Here is a 15,016-nt window from a genome sequence, read left to right on the forward strand (position 1 = left end):
GGCTGCGGCGGGGGCCGGGGCCAGCACCCTGCCGCTGGCAAAGACCTGGGCGGGAGGGGGGCTTCCCTCACTTGCCAGGAGTGTCCAAGCCAGTCACACCTGTGGGGTCGCACTCAGGGGTCCGTTTGAGTTAGGCTTTACTAGTTGAAGGGATTCTGCAAACCTGACGCGGCTTGTGTGTGTGTTGCGGGCTGGGGGCGGGGGGGGGGGCGCGTAAGTCATTCTGTATTGATGGCCCCAGAGCAGCCTTACCCAGGTGCCAGGGGTGGGGCAGGTAGCCTTTGGAGGGAGGCCCAGTGGGAGCCTCTGGAGAGGCCACCCAGGGCGTCTTCACTGGCTCGTGTTTTCTCTAGTTAATCTGAGAAACTTTGTCCGTGCCTTTCAGGATCACTTGCTAAGAGCAGAGAAGAGTGAAAGGACAAGTTTAGCAGCGTTAAGGTGTATGCTTTTGGGCCAGAAGGCACTTTCATGTGTGTTCAGCTTACCGCCATGGTCATGGTCAAGCCCCTGATATCTGGAGGTCGCAGGAGTGCTGGCAGCTGAGACTGCCGGAGGTCCTCTTTACTGCCTTCTTTTTCCGGAGGTGGTTCTAAAACGTCTCTACTTAACCCTGCAGAAGCTCTGTGGCCTCTGTGGCCTGTGCCCTCCGGGAGAGGTGGAGACCAGCCAGCAGTTTCCACCTGTCCCCTGATGCTTTTTGTTCCTTGCTCAGCAGCCTTCTGAGGCAGGCCCTTGTTTCTGCACACCATTTTTGTGTGTGGAAGAGTGTGCAACCGGTGTTGTTGAGGACCAGGGAGTGGCCGTACTGGGCATGATGCGGCTTTTCCTGTGGCTCTCCCTGATTGTTATTCAACCATAGGAGGGCAGGCCCAAGGGACCCCTGGCTGGTGCCTGGGCTTGGATCTGGACATGGTGCTGCAGCCTGCTGGTAGGCTGCTTGGGTTGGCTGGACTCTCTCAGCAGGGAGTGGTCTGCAAACCTCCTACAGGCAGGCTGCAGTGTGGACACCCTGAGCTACAGCTGGGCTCGCAGGGTCCAAGTTAACTGTGCCGTGTTTTGGAATAGTTAAATTTAACAACTTGTTCTCATTTAGGCTTTAGTTAAGAGTTTGGGAATTTTCAAAGTCACGTCACTCTGCATAATCCTTTTAAACCTCCTACATTTTCCAGAATGTCATAAGGGTTTCCAGCCCCAGATGGCTGTTTTCCATTAAATTAGCTCTTTAAGAATTGTACATACCCAGAGCTCTGGTTTGGCAGACTTGATGCTATGAGTGCTGTGATCCAGTTTTTGATCTTGGAACATGAGATATATGTCCTCTTGTTTCCCTACCTCTCCCGGGAAAATAGAATTGTGTTAGCTTAAGCCTGGTTATGAATAAGATCCATGAGTGTGTTGGTGTGAGAAGGATGAACACACCTAAATACATTTTCAAGCAATATTACGTTTCTTAGTAACCTATACTTCGGAGAAATTCTGCATCAGAGCAATCTAATCTAGCCACTGCAGCACTTAAATGGTCGTGAAGTGCAGGATCATATGTCATTTAGCATTAGGTTCAAATTCTGCTTCCTTCGGATGTTCACTGAGCTCACACCTGGACCTGAGAATCACAGGCAAGCGCTTTAACCAAAGACATTAGTGGTTATTTGATGGTATTTATACCCAATTTTGTTTTCTGGTTTTGTGTGGAAGCTGGCTTTTAAAATCCAGCCCTAATGAAGAATTTCCTTTCTTCCTTGAAACAGTCTTTCCCTGAGGGAAATTTGGGGTGGTGGTGGAGGGGTGAGGTTGATGGCTTATTAAGTGTGAGTTCAGATTGCCTGAAACAATGGGATATGATTTATGGGGGCTGAAAATAGATGCCGGGCAGAGAAAACCCTTGTGCCTAGTGGTGGTGGTGGGGGGAGATGGACATGTTTATTAAGAGGCTGAGAGCTGCACCCTGGCCCACTCTGAGAGCAAAGAGGTTCAGGCTCTGAGGTTTTTTCAAAGTGTAGAATCTAACCCCACTTTCAAGGAATGCAGCTTGGGCCTTTCTTCCATCTTTGTTCCCTGGTTTGTTGACAGACCTCTCTTGGCTGGTGGGGTAGGATAGGGAGGCAAGCAGGAGGGTGGCATTTTAATCTGTAATCAGCCCTCATAAAAGAAAGTCCGTAGCAGAAATGGCTGTTGCTGCTAGAATCGGATGAGGAAAGCAAAGGATTCTAGACTTAGGGGAGAGGCTTCCTGCCTGCCTTCTGCTGTAAACGCATGTGTATGTGTGTAAATAAGTGAATATGTATGTGTGCAACTGTGTCTTACAGGTAAATCTGTATTGCTTGTGCTGGTTTGGGCTGGTTGGGGCTTTTGGAGGGGTTTTTTGTTTTTAAATTAGAGATTACAGCTGCTGTCTGGGAGCCCTCCGATGACCTGGAGTCCCTGTGCATGAGAGAGGTGGAGGCATTGGGCACCACTGAGCTTTGATCTGCATTTGGAGTGCACACAGTAGGGAGATACTTGGTGCCCAGCTGAGCGGAGGAGGGCAGAGAGGCAGAGGCATTTCTGTGGTTCAGGTTGAGACTCCTCCGTTAGCTGTTCTTCTAGTCTTCCCAGACTCTTCCTTCTGTTTTGTTCATGTATTTAGCTTCCTGGATCAGGAGCTCCAGAAGTGCAGCCAACAGTTATTGGTGGAGCGGTCCTCTCCTTCACCCCCTTCTTTCTCCTCCCTGGGTTCTGGTTGTGCCTGGAGATATGGGTCCCCTTGAGATGATTTAAATACAAAGACCGTGCTTGCAGGGCTGGCTGACGGGCTCTTAACCCCTGTGTGAATGGAGGGTCAGCCTGGGAGCTGGAGATGCTTGCTGGGAGCCCAGGGCCCAGAACCTTCTCATCAGACTTGCAGCTCTCCCTCTAAAATAGCCCCCTCAAGCTGTCAGCCTCGCCTGCCCACTGTGCAAATAACTGACACAGCATGCAAGCTCACTCTTTGGAAGCAGCATGAAATTCAGGCCGGCTGCTTTTTGGGCTTCTGCCCTTTTGGTTTCTTATTCTGAGCAGTCTTGTGATTCGTTCTCTCTGAGGAGGCAAAGGAACAGGCAGATTCACAGATGCTCAGGGGCTCCCTTGTGTTCGGCTTTGTCGGTCCTTTGTCATGGCTGGCTGGGATCTGAGCTGTTTGCTCTTTCTATTAGAGGTTGGACTTCACAGGAGTGTGTTCTCTGTGTACATGTGTACGTGTCAGGAACCCTCGGGAGGTATGACCTTGAGAAGCTGGAGAAGACCACAGGGCTCTGAAAATTAACATTGTGAAATGTTTTATCTTAGAGTTTGTTGTTGATTTATTTGGCCTGAAGTCTTTTTTGACTAACAAGTAAGAGGAGAAAAATCTTTCTCTTAAAGCTAGAGTTAAACGGATACTCTCATAATGGATTTGTGAGTGGAGGTACCTGGGCCCCTGTCATTGTCGTCCAGGATAAGCAGCTGCACCTTTAGCTCTGTACCACGTTCGGTGGCTCCAGGAGGAACTGGGAGTCTGGGCGACCTACAAGGTACATATTATGCAGTGCTGCATAATAATCAAGCATGTGCCCCCACCACACAGAATTCAGAGAAGGGAGCTTCCTGGAGAGAGGTTTTGTTCAGGGGGTGGGCATGACGCTGATTATAACCAGCAGTCCCCATTCATAGCATGCTTTTCCTCATCGTGCCGAACCTTCAAGAGTACTCTGAGAGAGCCCGTATCACCTCCACTTTACAGAGAAACACAGATAGGTCTTTTCAGTCAGGGTCTCGGGCGATGAGATTACCTGGTGAAGTGGTAGCCTTCTAACTAGGCAGACTTGATCGTTCAAGGAAGGTCATGCCTTTTTATTTTTTTCTTTATAGCATCTAAAACCTTTTTCAGTCAGGAATACTTTCATATTTTTACATGGAATTGCTTTTAACTTTTTTGGGGGCGATATGCAGTTCTGTGCGGTTTAAGGCAAGTATGGATTTGTGTAACCAGTCCCCACAGTCAGATAGGAGACAGAAAATCTAGAATTTTATCTCTTTATTTAATCCCTGCTACCCCTCAGCCATTGTGATGAGAGTTTAGAGTGTTTCTGCAGGTAGCAGGGCTTTGAATACATTGGGAATCTGGGGGTTGTGTGGGGTCTGGTACTCAGTTTTAAAGTAGAAAATTCACCTTTATTTTTAAGAAGTGTGATTGTATATTTTTTTTCTTATTAACAAGTTATATATGTACATTTTAGGGAAAAAATGATAAAATTTTAAGAAATCCCATCATCTCTCATTACCCTAGATAATCATAGTTAATTATATTGAGTATATCGTTCATGTATCTTAGATTACATCTTGTTGGGTGACCTGCTTTTTAATTGTAATTAATATATTGTAAACGTTTTCCATTTAAATTTTGAAGTGTCAATTTTAATAAGTCCATGATATAACACAGTTCCCTCTGGGTGGGTGTTGAGTTCATTGCCCCCTCCCCCTTATATTTATTATGCTACGATAAATATTCTTGAAGCTTAAGTTTGTGTGCACATCCTCAGCACATTCCTTAGCATAAAATGACCAAAACAGAATTGAATTAAGGACACACTGTAAGGTTTTTGATATCTGTGGTGAAATAGCCTTCCAGAAATGCACACTCCTGCCGGCAGTATACCAAAAAGGCTTAGAAAGTCTTACTTAGAGGACCCACTCCAGTGCGTGATCCCTGCTGGTAGGGTGCTCTTAGAGGACCGTTGCATTTAATAAAGTTTGTTGAGGTGTAACACACACAGAGTGCATGAGTCATAGTGCACAGCTCAGTGCGTACAACTGAGACCCAGATGACGATCAGGAACGTTCCCAGCACCCCAAAGATTCCCTCCTGCTCCTTCCCAGTCAGTTACTCTCTGCCTCCAGGGGTGATCATTATTCCAACTTCTATTCCATCAACCATCGATTAAGTTTGCCTGTTCCTTTGGTCTGGTGGTTCAGTTCATCAATATATCTTATTATTGCACGTCACAGTCTTTAATTTTGTATCGCATGTAGTATTCCACCATATAAGTACTGTAGTTGGTTATCCATTATCCTGTTAATGGTGTTTTACATTGTGTCCAGTTGGGGCTTCTCTGGGTAGAGCTGCTTCAGACATTCTTGTGTTTTTGATGGACGTATACGTCATTTCCGTTGAGCACATAAACCCAGGAGTAGGTTTGCGGGGTCATAGATTAGATGCACGTCTCACCCTCGGCACTGTTGTCCTTACGGGCTGGATGACGTTTTGTTGGGGAGGCCTGTGTTGTGCATTGCCGGATGTTTAGCAGCATCCCTGGCCCCTACCCACTGAATGCCCGGTGGCACCCTTCCCTATGGTTATGGCAACCAAACATTTCTCTGGGCATTGCCATATCACCTGCAGTTGAAAACCACTGCTTTATTTTTTTTTAATTTATTTTTTGAAAAGATTTATTTATTTATTTGAGAGAGAGAGAGAGCACGAGCAGAGGGGAGAGGCAGAGGAAGAGGGAGAGGCAGACTCCCCACTGAGCAGGGAGCCCGATGCGGGGCTCGATCCCAGGACCCTGGAATCATGACCTTAGTCGAAGGCAGACATGCTTAGCCAACTGAGCCCCCTGGTGCTCCAAGAACCACTGGTTTAGTACATACTGCCAAACAGTGTTCCAGTGTATACACCCACCAGTGATGTACGAGACGTGCCATGTATTAATTCAGCAAGCATATTGAATCCTGCTGGGATAAAACGATAAATAAGACCTGTCTCCTGGGGTCCAACAGGAGAGACAAAGTGAAGAAAAGGAGGAAGAGTCTCTGGGGAACAGTGTGATCCGGTAAACATGGATTTATATGGGATTCCGGAGGTGCACCACCTGATCCAGCTGGGTTGGGGAAGAAGCAGCACCTTTGATGGAGGCGGCCCCTAAGCTGCATCTTGAAGAACAAATAAAGATTAGTCAGGTGAAGAGGAAGGAACAGGGCATCTCAAACTTGGGCAAAGGCCAGGAGGGGAGAAGGTATGCCACGTGGCCCATGTGCGGCCCCACTCTTTTCCTAAACTGAGCATCCTGACCTGAAGCCTTCTCAGTGAAAATGTCCTGAAATGTGACATGATGTAATTGTTATCATATTGCAAGTAACTGTAGCTGGAATCTGAGCTCCCAAGTTCAGGCGTGGATATAGATGTTACCTGCAAATGCTGGAGCCCACACAGAGGGGGATTTGGCAGGTTTGGTGAGAAATATGAACTTAGAGAGGGTGGAATCTGTGGAGAAGCCCTGAGGTCTTCCCTTGAAGGAAGGCAGAGGGAAAGGGACAACTCAACTTGTGTTGGCAGGAGGAAGCACAGTATTACCTTGGGGTGGGAGGGATGTACTACAAGAGTAACAGGTTCCCTAAAACATCCTGTGACATAGAGCTGATGCTCCACCTAGACTGGCACATGGTACAGAGAGCCCCTTTCTGCTTTGTGACTTTCAGAAAGAATTGTTACAAAAGTAGGAACCTCAGGCCATATTTAGCTGTATGTTTAATAAATCGCTTTACTAAAAAGTTTAGAACTGCAAATCTTTACACTTTAACTGGGACAACATCACTCCTTGGCCAGGATATTGGAAACTTCATCTGCTTTGATTTCCAGCTTCTAGTCTTGTTGACACTCCCGCCCCATTCCCATTTCTTCTGTGGAAGAAGAGCGATCTTTACAAACATAAGCCCATCCACTGACTTTTCTGCTTAAACCTTCCAACTGAAGCCAAAGGGAATTCCAGAGTCCTTCGCAAGGCCTCCTCCATAGCCTTAATTTCCAGTGTCCCCTTTTGTCCCCTGTCCTGCCATCAACACAAAATCTATTCATCTCAGAGCCTTCGTGCCTGCAGGGCCTGTACCTGGAATGTTCTTCATGGAAGCCCTTGCTTGTTACTTCGGTCTTGGTTCGGATGTCACTGTCTCCAAGAATATAAAATCACTACCTTCCCCCTGTCCCTCTCCGCAGCCACATGAGCTAATACATTTCCCATGTAGGATGAGACCTTGGATGTCTTGCTCACAGTTAGGACATGGTGAGTCCTCAATGTTTGTTGAATAAAGGAATGAACAGAAGAATAGATGGACACAGAGCTAGATTGTTAAAAGTGAGGATGGGAATCAGCACCAATACAGAAATGTCTAAAAGGAGCTAAGCATTTTCTACATCCCAAATAGTGGAAGAGAGGTTGGAGCAGCTCTTGGGGGGAACGGATTCCTTACTAGGAAGGCACTGAAGCAAGTCTGGGATGTATTTTACAGGGTTTTCTGTCCTGTATAGAAAACTGAACTTGGCCTCGGAGGAACTGTCCAAGCATTGGGCTCCTGCAACCTGCCCACCTCCTAAGAGCTAGAGACCCCCCTGACAGGAGTCTATTAGAAACCTGCAGGGGAGGCAGCTTCTTGCACCCCTTTATTTAACAGGTGCTTGTATGTCAAGTACTTTGTGCCAGATAGTGTTCCAAGCACTTCCTTTTTTTTTTTTTTTTTTAAGATTTTATTTATTAGAGAGAAAGAGAGGGCACAGGCAGGGGGAGGGGCAGAGGGAGGGAGAGGGAGAAGCAGACTCCCCACTGAGCAGGGAGCCCGATGCGGGACTCGACCCCAGGACCCTGAGATCATGACCTAAGCCAAAGTTAGACGCTTAACTGACTGAGCCACCCAGGCGCCCCTAAGCACTTTGTAATGTGTGTAATCCTTAAAACAATCTTGTGAGGTATTATTATCCCTATTTTTAACATAAGGCAACTGAGTCACAGAGAGGTTAAGTGACCTCGGGTGAACTAGTTCCTTTGATTAGGGGACAAGGAAGCATCATACTTAGAGCGTGAGTATGGAACACGGTATATGCTGGTCAGATCAACTAATTAATGATAAGTCCCTTGCAAGGGGCCCTTGAAGACCAGTGTCATTCTCCAAATCTCTTTTGCCTGTTGCCTGTCTTCCCGAGCAGCGGCTGCTCCTTGTTTCCCAGCACCCCTTGCAGTGAGACGGGGATGCCGCCTGGATTCAAGACAGTGGAAAATGAGCCAAAGTGTGGACTCCACTCTCAGGCCTGGCCATGTGGCGGCTCCTCTGAGCCACACGTCAGAGATGTTGGGGGACCTTGTATCTAAATCACCATTTGGAGAAAAGCCACTCACACATCAGTCATATTTTTTTTTTTTAAAGAGTTTATTTATTTATTTGACAGAGAGAGACACAGCGAGAGAGGGAACATAAACAGGGGGAGTGGGAGAGGGAGAAGCAGGCTTCCCGCCGATCAGGGAGCCCGATGTGGGACTTGATCCCAAAATCCTAGGATCATGACCTGAGCCGAAGGCAGACGCTTAACGACTGAGCCACCCAGGTGCCCCAGTCATATTTTTTTTTTAAGATTTTATTTTATTTTATTTATTTATTTGACACAGAGAGAGAGTGAGAGCAGGAACACAAGCAGGGAGAGTGGGAGAGGGAGAAGCAGACTCCCCGCTGAGCAGGGAGCCCGAGGCGGGGCTTGATCCCAGGACCCTGGGATCATGACCTGAGCCGAAGGTAGACACTTAACAGCTGAGCCACCCAGGCGCCCCACATCTATCATATTTATCGTGGACTAAATTTATGTCGGCAAGAAATGAACTTCTTTCTTGTTCGATTCATCATACGTTTGCGGGGGGGCGTTGTTAGAACAGCCAGCTTAACTGGCACAGACGCTAAAGAAAAGAGGATTGATGGGGGAAAAGCAGATTCAGATCAGTAGGGCCACATGCCGAATCACTCTGTGAGGATTCATGAGGGGAAACCATGGAAAACAACCCGGAGAATAAAAACGAATTCTTTGTTTCTCCCGGGGAAATTCCTACAGCAACTTTGGGAGCGGACAGGTAAGATAATGCAGGTAAGCAATGTGCATAGGGCGTTCTAGATGCAGGTGTTTAATTGCACATCGATGGTTTGAGGCTGTAGATGGCTTGAAAGGGGCTTGGTGGTTAGTTTATGGCTCGAGAGGATCCGGGGCAGAAGGCCTGGGCTGTGCCCTGTGCTTATCCTGTGATTTTGGGTAAGTGGCTCAGCAGAGTCCATCATCTATGTAGGAGCTCCTTCCCAGAGTTCTGAGAATCAGTAAAGATGTGTGGGGAAGCACAGAGCTGGTGGTTCATTACAGGTAGCTTTATCTTTCTTCCTTTAAGCTTTTGTCCTGTGTGGCCAAAATGCACATGATGGATATTGTGCTACTTAGAAGATTTTCAAAACTTTTAGCAACTGGGAACCTTAGGACAAACCCAGGGTACATATTATCAGCCAGTGGAAAGTGGGCACTGTCTTTGAAGTTGGGGGTGGAAGGGCCCCAGAGCCCACCCCACCCCCAGGTGCCTCCAGCCCCTTGGCAGCCCCTCAGTTCCTGAGGCACCCTGTGAGGCACCACAGACTGAGAATCCACCTCATACTCTTAAGTCAGGAGGGGAGAGTGACCCCAGGCGCAGGTGACTGAGGCCTCTGAGAAGTGCCCCATTCTTTCCAAGATGGTGAAGAGGACACGGATAGGTCAAATTCTGACATTTCAAAGCCGCCCAAAAGTGTCCATGACAAAAGTGATTAAAAATTGAATTATTTTGGATGGCATTGGAGAGGGAGGACACCTGTTTTCTTGTTTAGGAAACTTACAAAGAGAAGATCAGGGATTGGGATAAAGGATGATTTTCTGGAAAGAAAAAATGTAAATCGGTGGAATTGTCTAAAGAGTGGTGAGAGTCTTGCTTATAGATGTTCCTCCTGCGTTTGGGGAAGGTGGAGAACATGTAACATCTTCAATTTAAGTTTTCCTGAGAATCCCTAGCTGACTTTGGGGGGGCGGGGTGTCCTATGTGACGATTCTGAGATTCTGTGAGTGAGCAGACCTCCACCCCAGAGTCACATAAAAAACAATCCACACCTCCTTCCTCTTTTGCCTCTAATGAAACTTGCTTTCCTCAGGTCCCAGCATTTGAGGCAGATAAACATGTTCCCTTTCGTTGGCTCTTACTAATATTTCAGCAGGATTTCCAATGTGTTTTCCTTGGCTGGCTGGGAAGGTGGACCACAATTTATGGCATCTTAGGGGACATGCACGCAGAATTCCAGTGGGATCCTGGAACAGAACCTAATTGGAGATCAGAGACCATTGCAGTGAGAAGCTTTTGTTTAAGATTGAAAGAGGTGCATGTTATGCAAATATTAGCAAGCGTAAGTTCACACTATCTATCGAAAACTTATAGACTCATTATCTTCAAGAAGGCTGGCAGATAAGAAATAGTTTCTGGGAAAGATGCAGGTAAATTCAGGGAGATGGCAAATTACCCCAGGGAAACCGGAATGGCTAAAGAGTATGACCCAAACTTTTTTTTTTTTAAGATTTTATTCATCTATTTGGCAGAGAGAGCGAGCCAGAGAGCACAAGTGGGGGGAATGGCAGAGGGAGAAGGAGAAGCAGGCTCCCTGCTTAGCAGAGAGTATGATGCGGGGCTCGATCCCAGGACCCTGGGATCATGACGTGAGCCGAAGGCAGACGCTTAACCGACTGAGCCACCCAGGCGCCCCCTGCCCAAACTTCTGAAGATGGTGTGTGAGATAACTTTGGTGGGAAGGAATGAAGATCTGCAACTGTCTTTGATTCTCTTTCTCGGGAAGGCATTGTGACGTGGTGCCCAGGGCTTTGTAGACAGACACATGCTTGGGTGCCCATCCCAGCCCTGCCTCTAAAGTGACACTTCCCAGAGGGCAGCTGCAGGCACTGGGTGATGTCACACAGGGTCAGTCACAGGAGGCGCTCCGCAACCTACCCCTTCCACCATCTTGCTGGGTTTGGAAGAGTGGTATCAACATCCCTGATGTCCCTGCTGCCAAAGGACCAACCAGAGTCACATGCCCGATGGGGCATGCCAACATTCCTTCACCCCATCAGGTTATTGGCAGCAAGGTTGGAAGATTTTTAAATCTCCCGGGAAACTAAAGCAAACGGCTCCAAAAAGAAGTTTCAGAATGCAGACTTCATACCATGTTTTGAATACATTTCATTCATTTGGCAGATACTGACAGTGCTTACGATGTGCCCGGCACTGCATTAGAAACTCTGACTTGAGAAGTTAACAAGAAAGGGTTCCAGCTCAGCCAGCATGGAGTCTGATGAACACAGGTGGCCCTCAGATCATCGTGACGCTGAGTAATAGGTGCTCTCATAAGAAGGATGTCCTAGGAGCTGAGAGAACACTCAGGGAGAGCCAAGCCCCGACACTTCTGTAGAGCCATGGTAAACATGATGGATGCAGATGGCTCCAGGGGAAACCAAAGGACTGCTCAAATCCCTGCTCCTTAACAGCTCCAAGTGCCCCCCCAACCCCCTCCAGAGACAGAATGGAAGCCGGGAGTTTGGCTCTGGTTGGGGTGGACGTGGCCATGCCTGAGTTCTGACCTGTAGCCCGTGGGCTGATTACCATGTTCATTAAGGAGTACAACGAAAATGTAATGTCACCAACAGAGTATCTTCCCGGGCATGTTGGTACTGGGAAAGCCCGTGAAGGCTGTGGAGTTGAAAACGAGAGTACCTTTTTTCTTGGTAATTCTAATACTGTGTGCAGTGTTTTAAAAATTATACACATGAAAGTATCCAATCTTATTTGCATGCATTGGTATCATACACCATTTTTTTTTTTTTAAAGATTTTATTTATTTATTTGACAGAGAGAGACACAGCGAGAGAGGGAACACAAGCAGGGGGAGTGGGAGAGGGAGAAGCAGGCTCCCCGCAGAGCAGGGAGCCCGATGCGGGACTCGATCCCAGGACCCTGGGATCATGACCTGAGCCGAAGGCAGTCGCTTAACCAACTGAGCCACCCAGGCGCCCTCATACACCATTTTTAACTGCAGTCCTTGTTTTACCTTCTTCCCATTTTGTTAAAATTCTCCTCCTCACTGCTGCCTTTGTCCCTGTAATCCCTGTTGACAACTTGGTGCTCATCCATGAACACGTTTGTCCGTACCCACGCATGCACGGGTTTTGTCATTGTTTAACGAATATGGGCTCATTTTATCTACCTCTTGATCAAGTGCTTCTCGTTTAATAATACTTCATGAATAACTTCCTTCTGTTCTTCTCTTAATTTTTATATAAGGAATTGCTGCTCAGATGCCTTTGTTTTTATCAAATGCATTTATTGTTACGGTCTTAGAGGTTTTTCACAGTTAATTTAGTGATGAGGTAAATCTTACTGATTTTCTGGTCTTGAGTTCCCTGTATTTTCCTGGAATAAATCCAAGTTGGTCTCAGGATATGTCCCTTTGGTAGATTGCTGACTTCTGTTATTTTTGCTAACATGAGTTCAGTTTCTGTAACTAATCTGTCATAAGCCAGATTCGTTAATAGTTTCTCCTCTCATCCCTCACAGGTTTGGGTATTAATAATATGCTTTATAAAATGAATTGGCTTATTATTTTTTAATTGCCTGTTGCCATTTAACAGTAGAATGATGGGTTATTCAGCTGCAAACCTGTCTGGTCTTGGTATTTCTGAATTTTCCACTTCTTGAATCATTTTGATGATTTTGTTTTTCTAGGAAATCATCATTTCTTCTAGGTTATCAAATTGGTTAACATAAAATGCCTCACAGTTTAATGATTCTTTTATTTGCTTTTATATTATGCATTTGCTTTTGTATCTCTGTTCCCAATGCTTCTCTGTTTTGAATCTCTCTCTCTCCTCTACTCCCTGAAACCCCCCTCTCTCCTCCTCCTTCCCCTCTCTACTGCTCCTTCCCCTCTCTCCCCACATCCCCCCTACATTTTCCCTCTCTCTTATCCTTAATAGGACATATGAAGTGTTTTATTATTAGTCTTTTCAAAGAAACACTTTGAGTTTATTTGTCCCTCTTGTATTTTTTATTAGTTTTAAATTTTATCTGTATTATAATTACTTCCTTTCTTTTGATTTATTGAACTGTCCTTTTCTGATGGGTTTAAATGAGTACAAAGTTTCTTTTATTAAAAAAAATGTTTGAAATTGAAAGCAGTTGACACTAAAATCTCCTTAGAGTATAACTTCTGGTGTCTTCTGTAAGTTTTGGTATGAAAAAAATCTCCTTTCCATTGCTTTCAAGATTTTCTTCAGTACTTTTTTTGATTTCTTCTTTGATCAAAGAGTATATTTCTTCATTTCTGTGTAGTTACAATTTTTTGTTACCTAGTTATTTAATTCTGATTTTACTGGATTGTGATCAAAGAACTGTCCTTTAAATCTTTAATTTGGAAGGCTTGTAAGGGTTGTCTTTGTTGCCAAGTATGTAATTAATCTTTACAAATGTGGCATTTCATAGGTGTAAGAAAAAAATGTATGTTTTTTGAGGGAAGTAAGGGTGTCTTTCTGTTTTCTGTGTATCCTTGTTTTTCCCTCTTTAGGAGACATTCCCATTTGAAGAGCTAAAATTTTACCATGTTCTTGCATTTTTAGAGTCTTTAGGTATCATATTGTTAGATGTATACCTACTTATACCTTTTATATCTTCTCTCCAAACTGTGTCTGTAATAATGTCCCTCTTCATCTTAGTACCTATAACCTTAGATCCAACTTGTCTGCTACTAATTTTGCCATTCCTGCTTCCTCTTTTGCCTGGTATCTCCTCGCCTGGTACATTTTTTTCAAACCCTTTTGCCATTTTAAGTACGTTTCTTGAACAGCATGGGTATGTAACCCCCCGTATAGGCACTTTAATTTAGTTGGAGAATTCAGTCTGTATACATTTAAAGTAATAATAAACAGGCATGATTTTTTATTCCTCCCATCCTATTTTATTTTGCTTTTTTCTCTTCCCCATTTTTGATGTTTTTAATCAAGTTCATTCTTTTTCTACTTGATAAATATAGAAGTTCTTTGCATCTTTTGGATAACAGCTTAATTGAGATATAATTCACATGCCATACCACTCACCCGTCTAATGTGTACAGTTTAATGGCTGTTACTATAGTTAACTATACTAAACCATTAGCACATTTTCATCATCCCCAAAAGAAACCTTTAGCCATCACCCCCAGCCCTAGGCAACCATTAATCTACTTTCGGTCTCCATAGATTTATGTATTTTGGAAATTCCATATAAATTAAATTATGCAATATGTGGTCTCTTGTGACTGGCTTCTCTCAATTAGCAGAATGTTTTCAAGGCTCATCTGTGTTGTTGCACATATCAAAATTCTATTCCTTTTTAAGGCTGAATAATATTCCATTGACTGGATAGATCACATTTTATTTATCTGTTCATCAGCTGATGAACATTTGGGTTGTTCTTGCCTTTTGGCTATTATGAATAAACCCCAAACCTTCATGTATAAGTTTTTGTGTGGACATAGTTTTCATTTTTCTTGGGTATGTACGTAGGAGTGATATTGGTGTGTCATATGGTAACTCTGTGTTCAACATTTTGAGGAACTACTAAACTGTTTCTAATGTGGTTGCACCATTTTACAAGCCCACCAGCAATGTATAGCAGTTCCAAATTCTTCACATCCCTGCCAACACTTGTTTTGGGTTTTTTTTATAGTAGCCATCCACATGGATGGGAGGTGGTATCTCGTTGTGGTTTTGATTTGCATTTCCCTAATGACTAGTGATGTTGAACATATTTTCATGTGCTTATTGGCCATATATATATACTTGTATATTGGAGAAATGTGTATTCAAGTCCTTTGCCCATTTCTTTTTTTTTTTTTTTTTTTTTAAAGATTTTATTTATTTATTTGAGACAGAAAGAATGAGAGAGAGAGAGCACATGAGAGGGGGGAGGGTCAGAGGGAGAAGCAGGCTCCCTACCGAGCAGGGAGCCCGATGCGGGACTTGATCCAGGGACTCCAGGATCATGACCTGAGCTGAAAGCAGTCGCTTAACCAACTGAGCCACCCAGGCGCCCGCTTTGCCCATTTCTTAAATTGGGTTGTCTTTTTATTTGTGTTGTAAGAATTCTTTATACAGTCTGGATATGTGTTCCTTATATAT

The 15,016-nt window shown here is 45.0% G+C and overlaps 1 protein-coding gene across 1 annotated transcript in view; it reads left to right on the plus strand.

Annotated features, from left to right (window-relative positions):
- Positions 1-15,016, plus strand: part of PGBD5 (piggyBac transposable element derived 5) — a 95,252-nt gene that overhangs the window by 620 nt on the left and 79,616 nt on the right. The gene's annotated exons all lie outside the window — the stretch shown is intronic.

The sequence above is a fragment of the Neomonachus schauinslandi genome, chromosome 6 (genome assembly GCF_002201575.2).
Source record: "Neomonachus schauinslandi chromosome 6, ASM220157v2, whole genome shotgun sequence".
NCBI classification, from domain to species: Eukaryota; Metazoa; Chordata; class Mammalia; order Carnivora; family Phocidae; genus Neomonachus; species Neomonachus schauinslandi.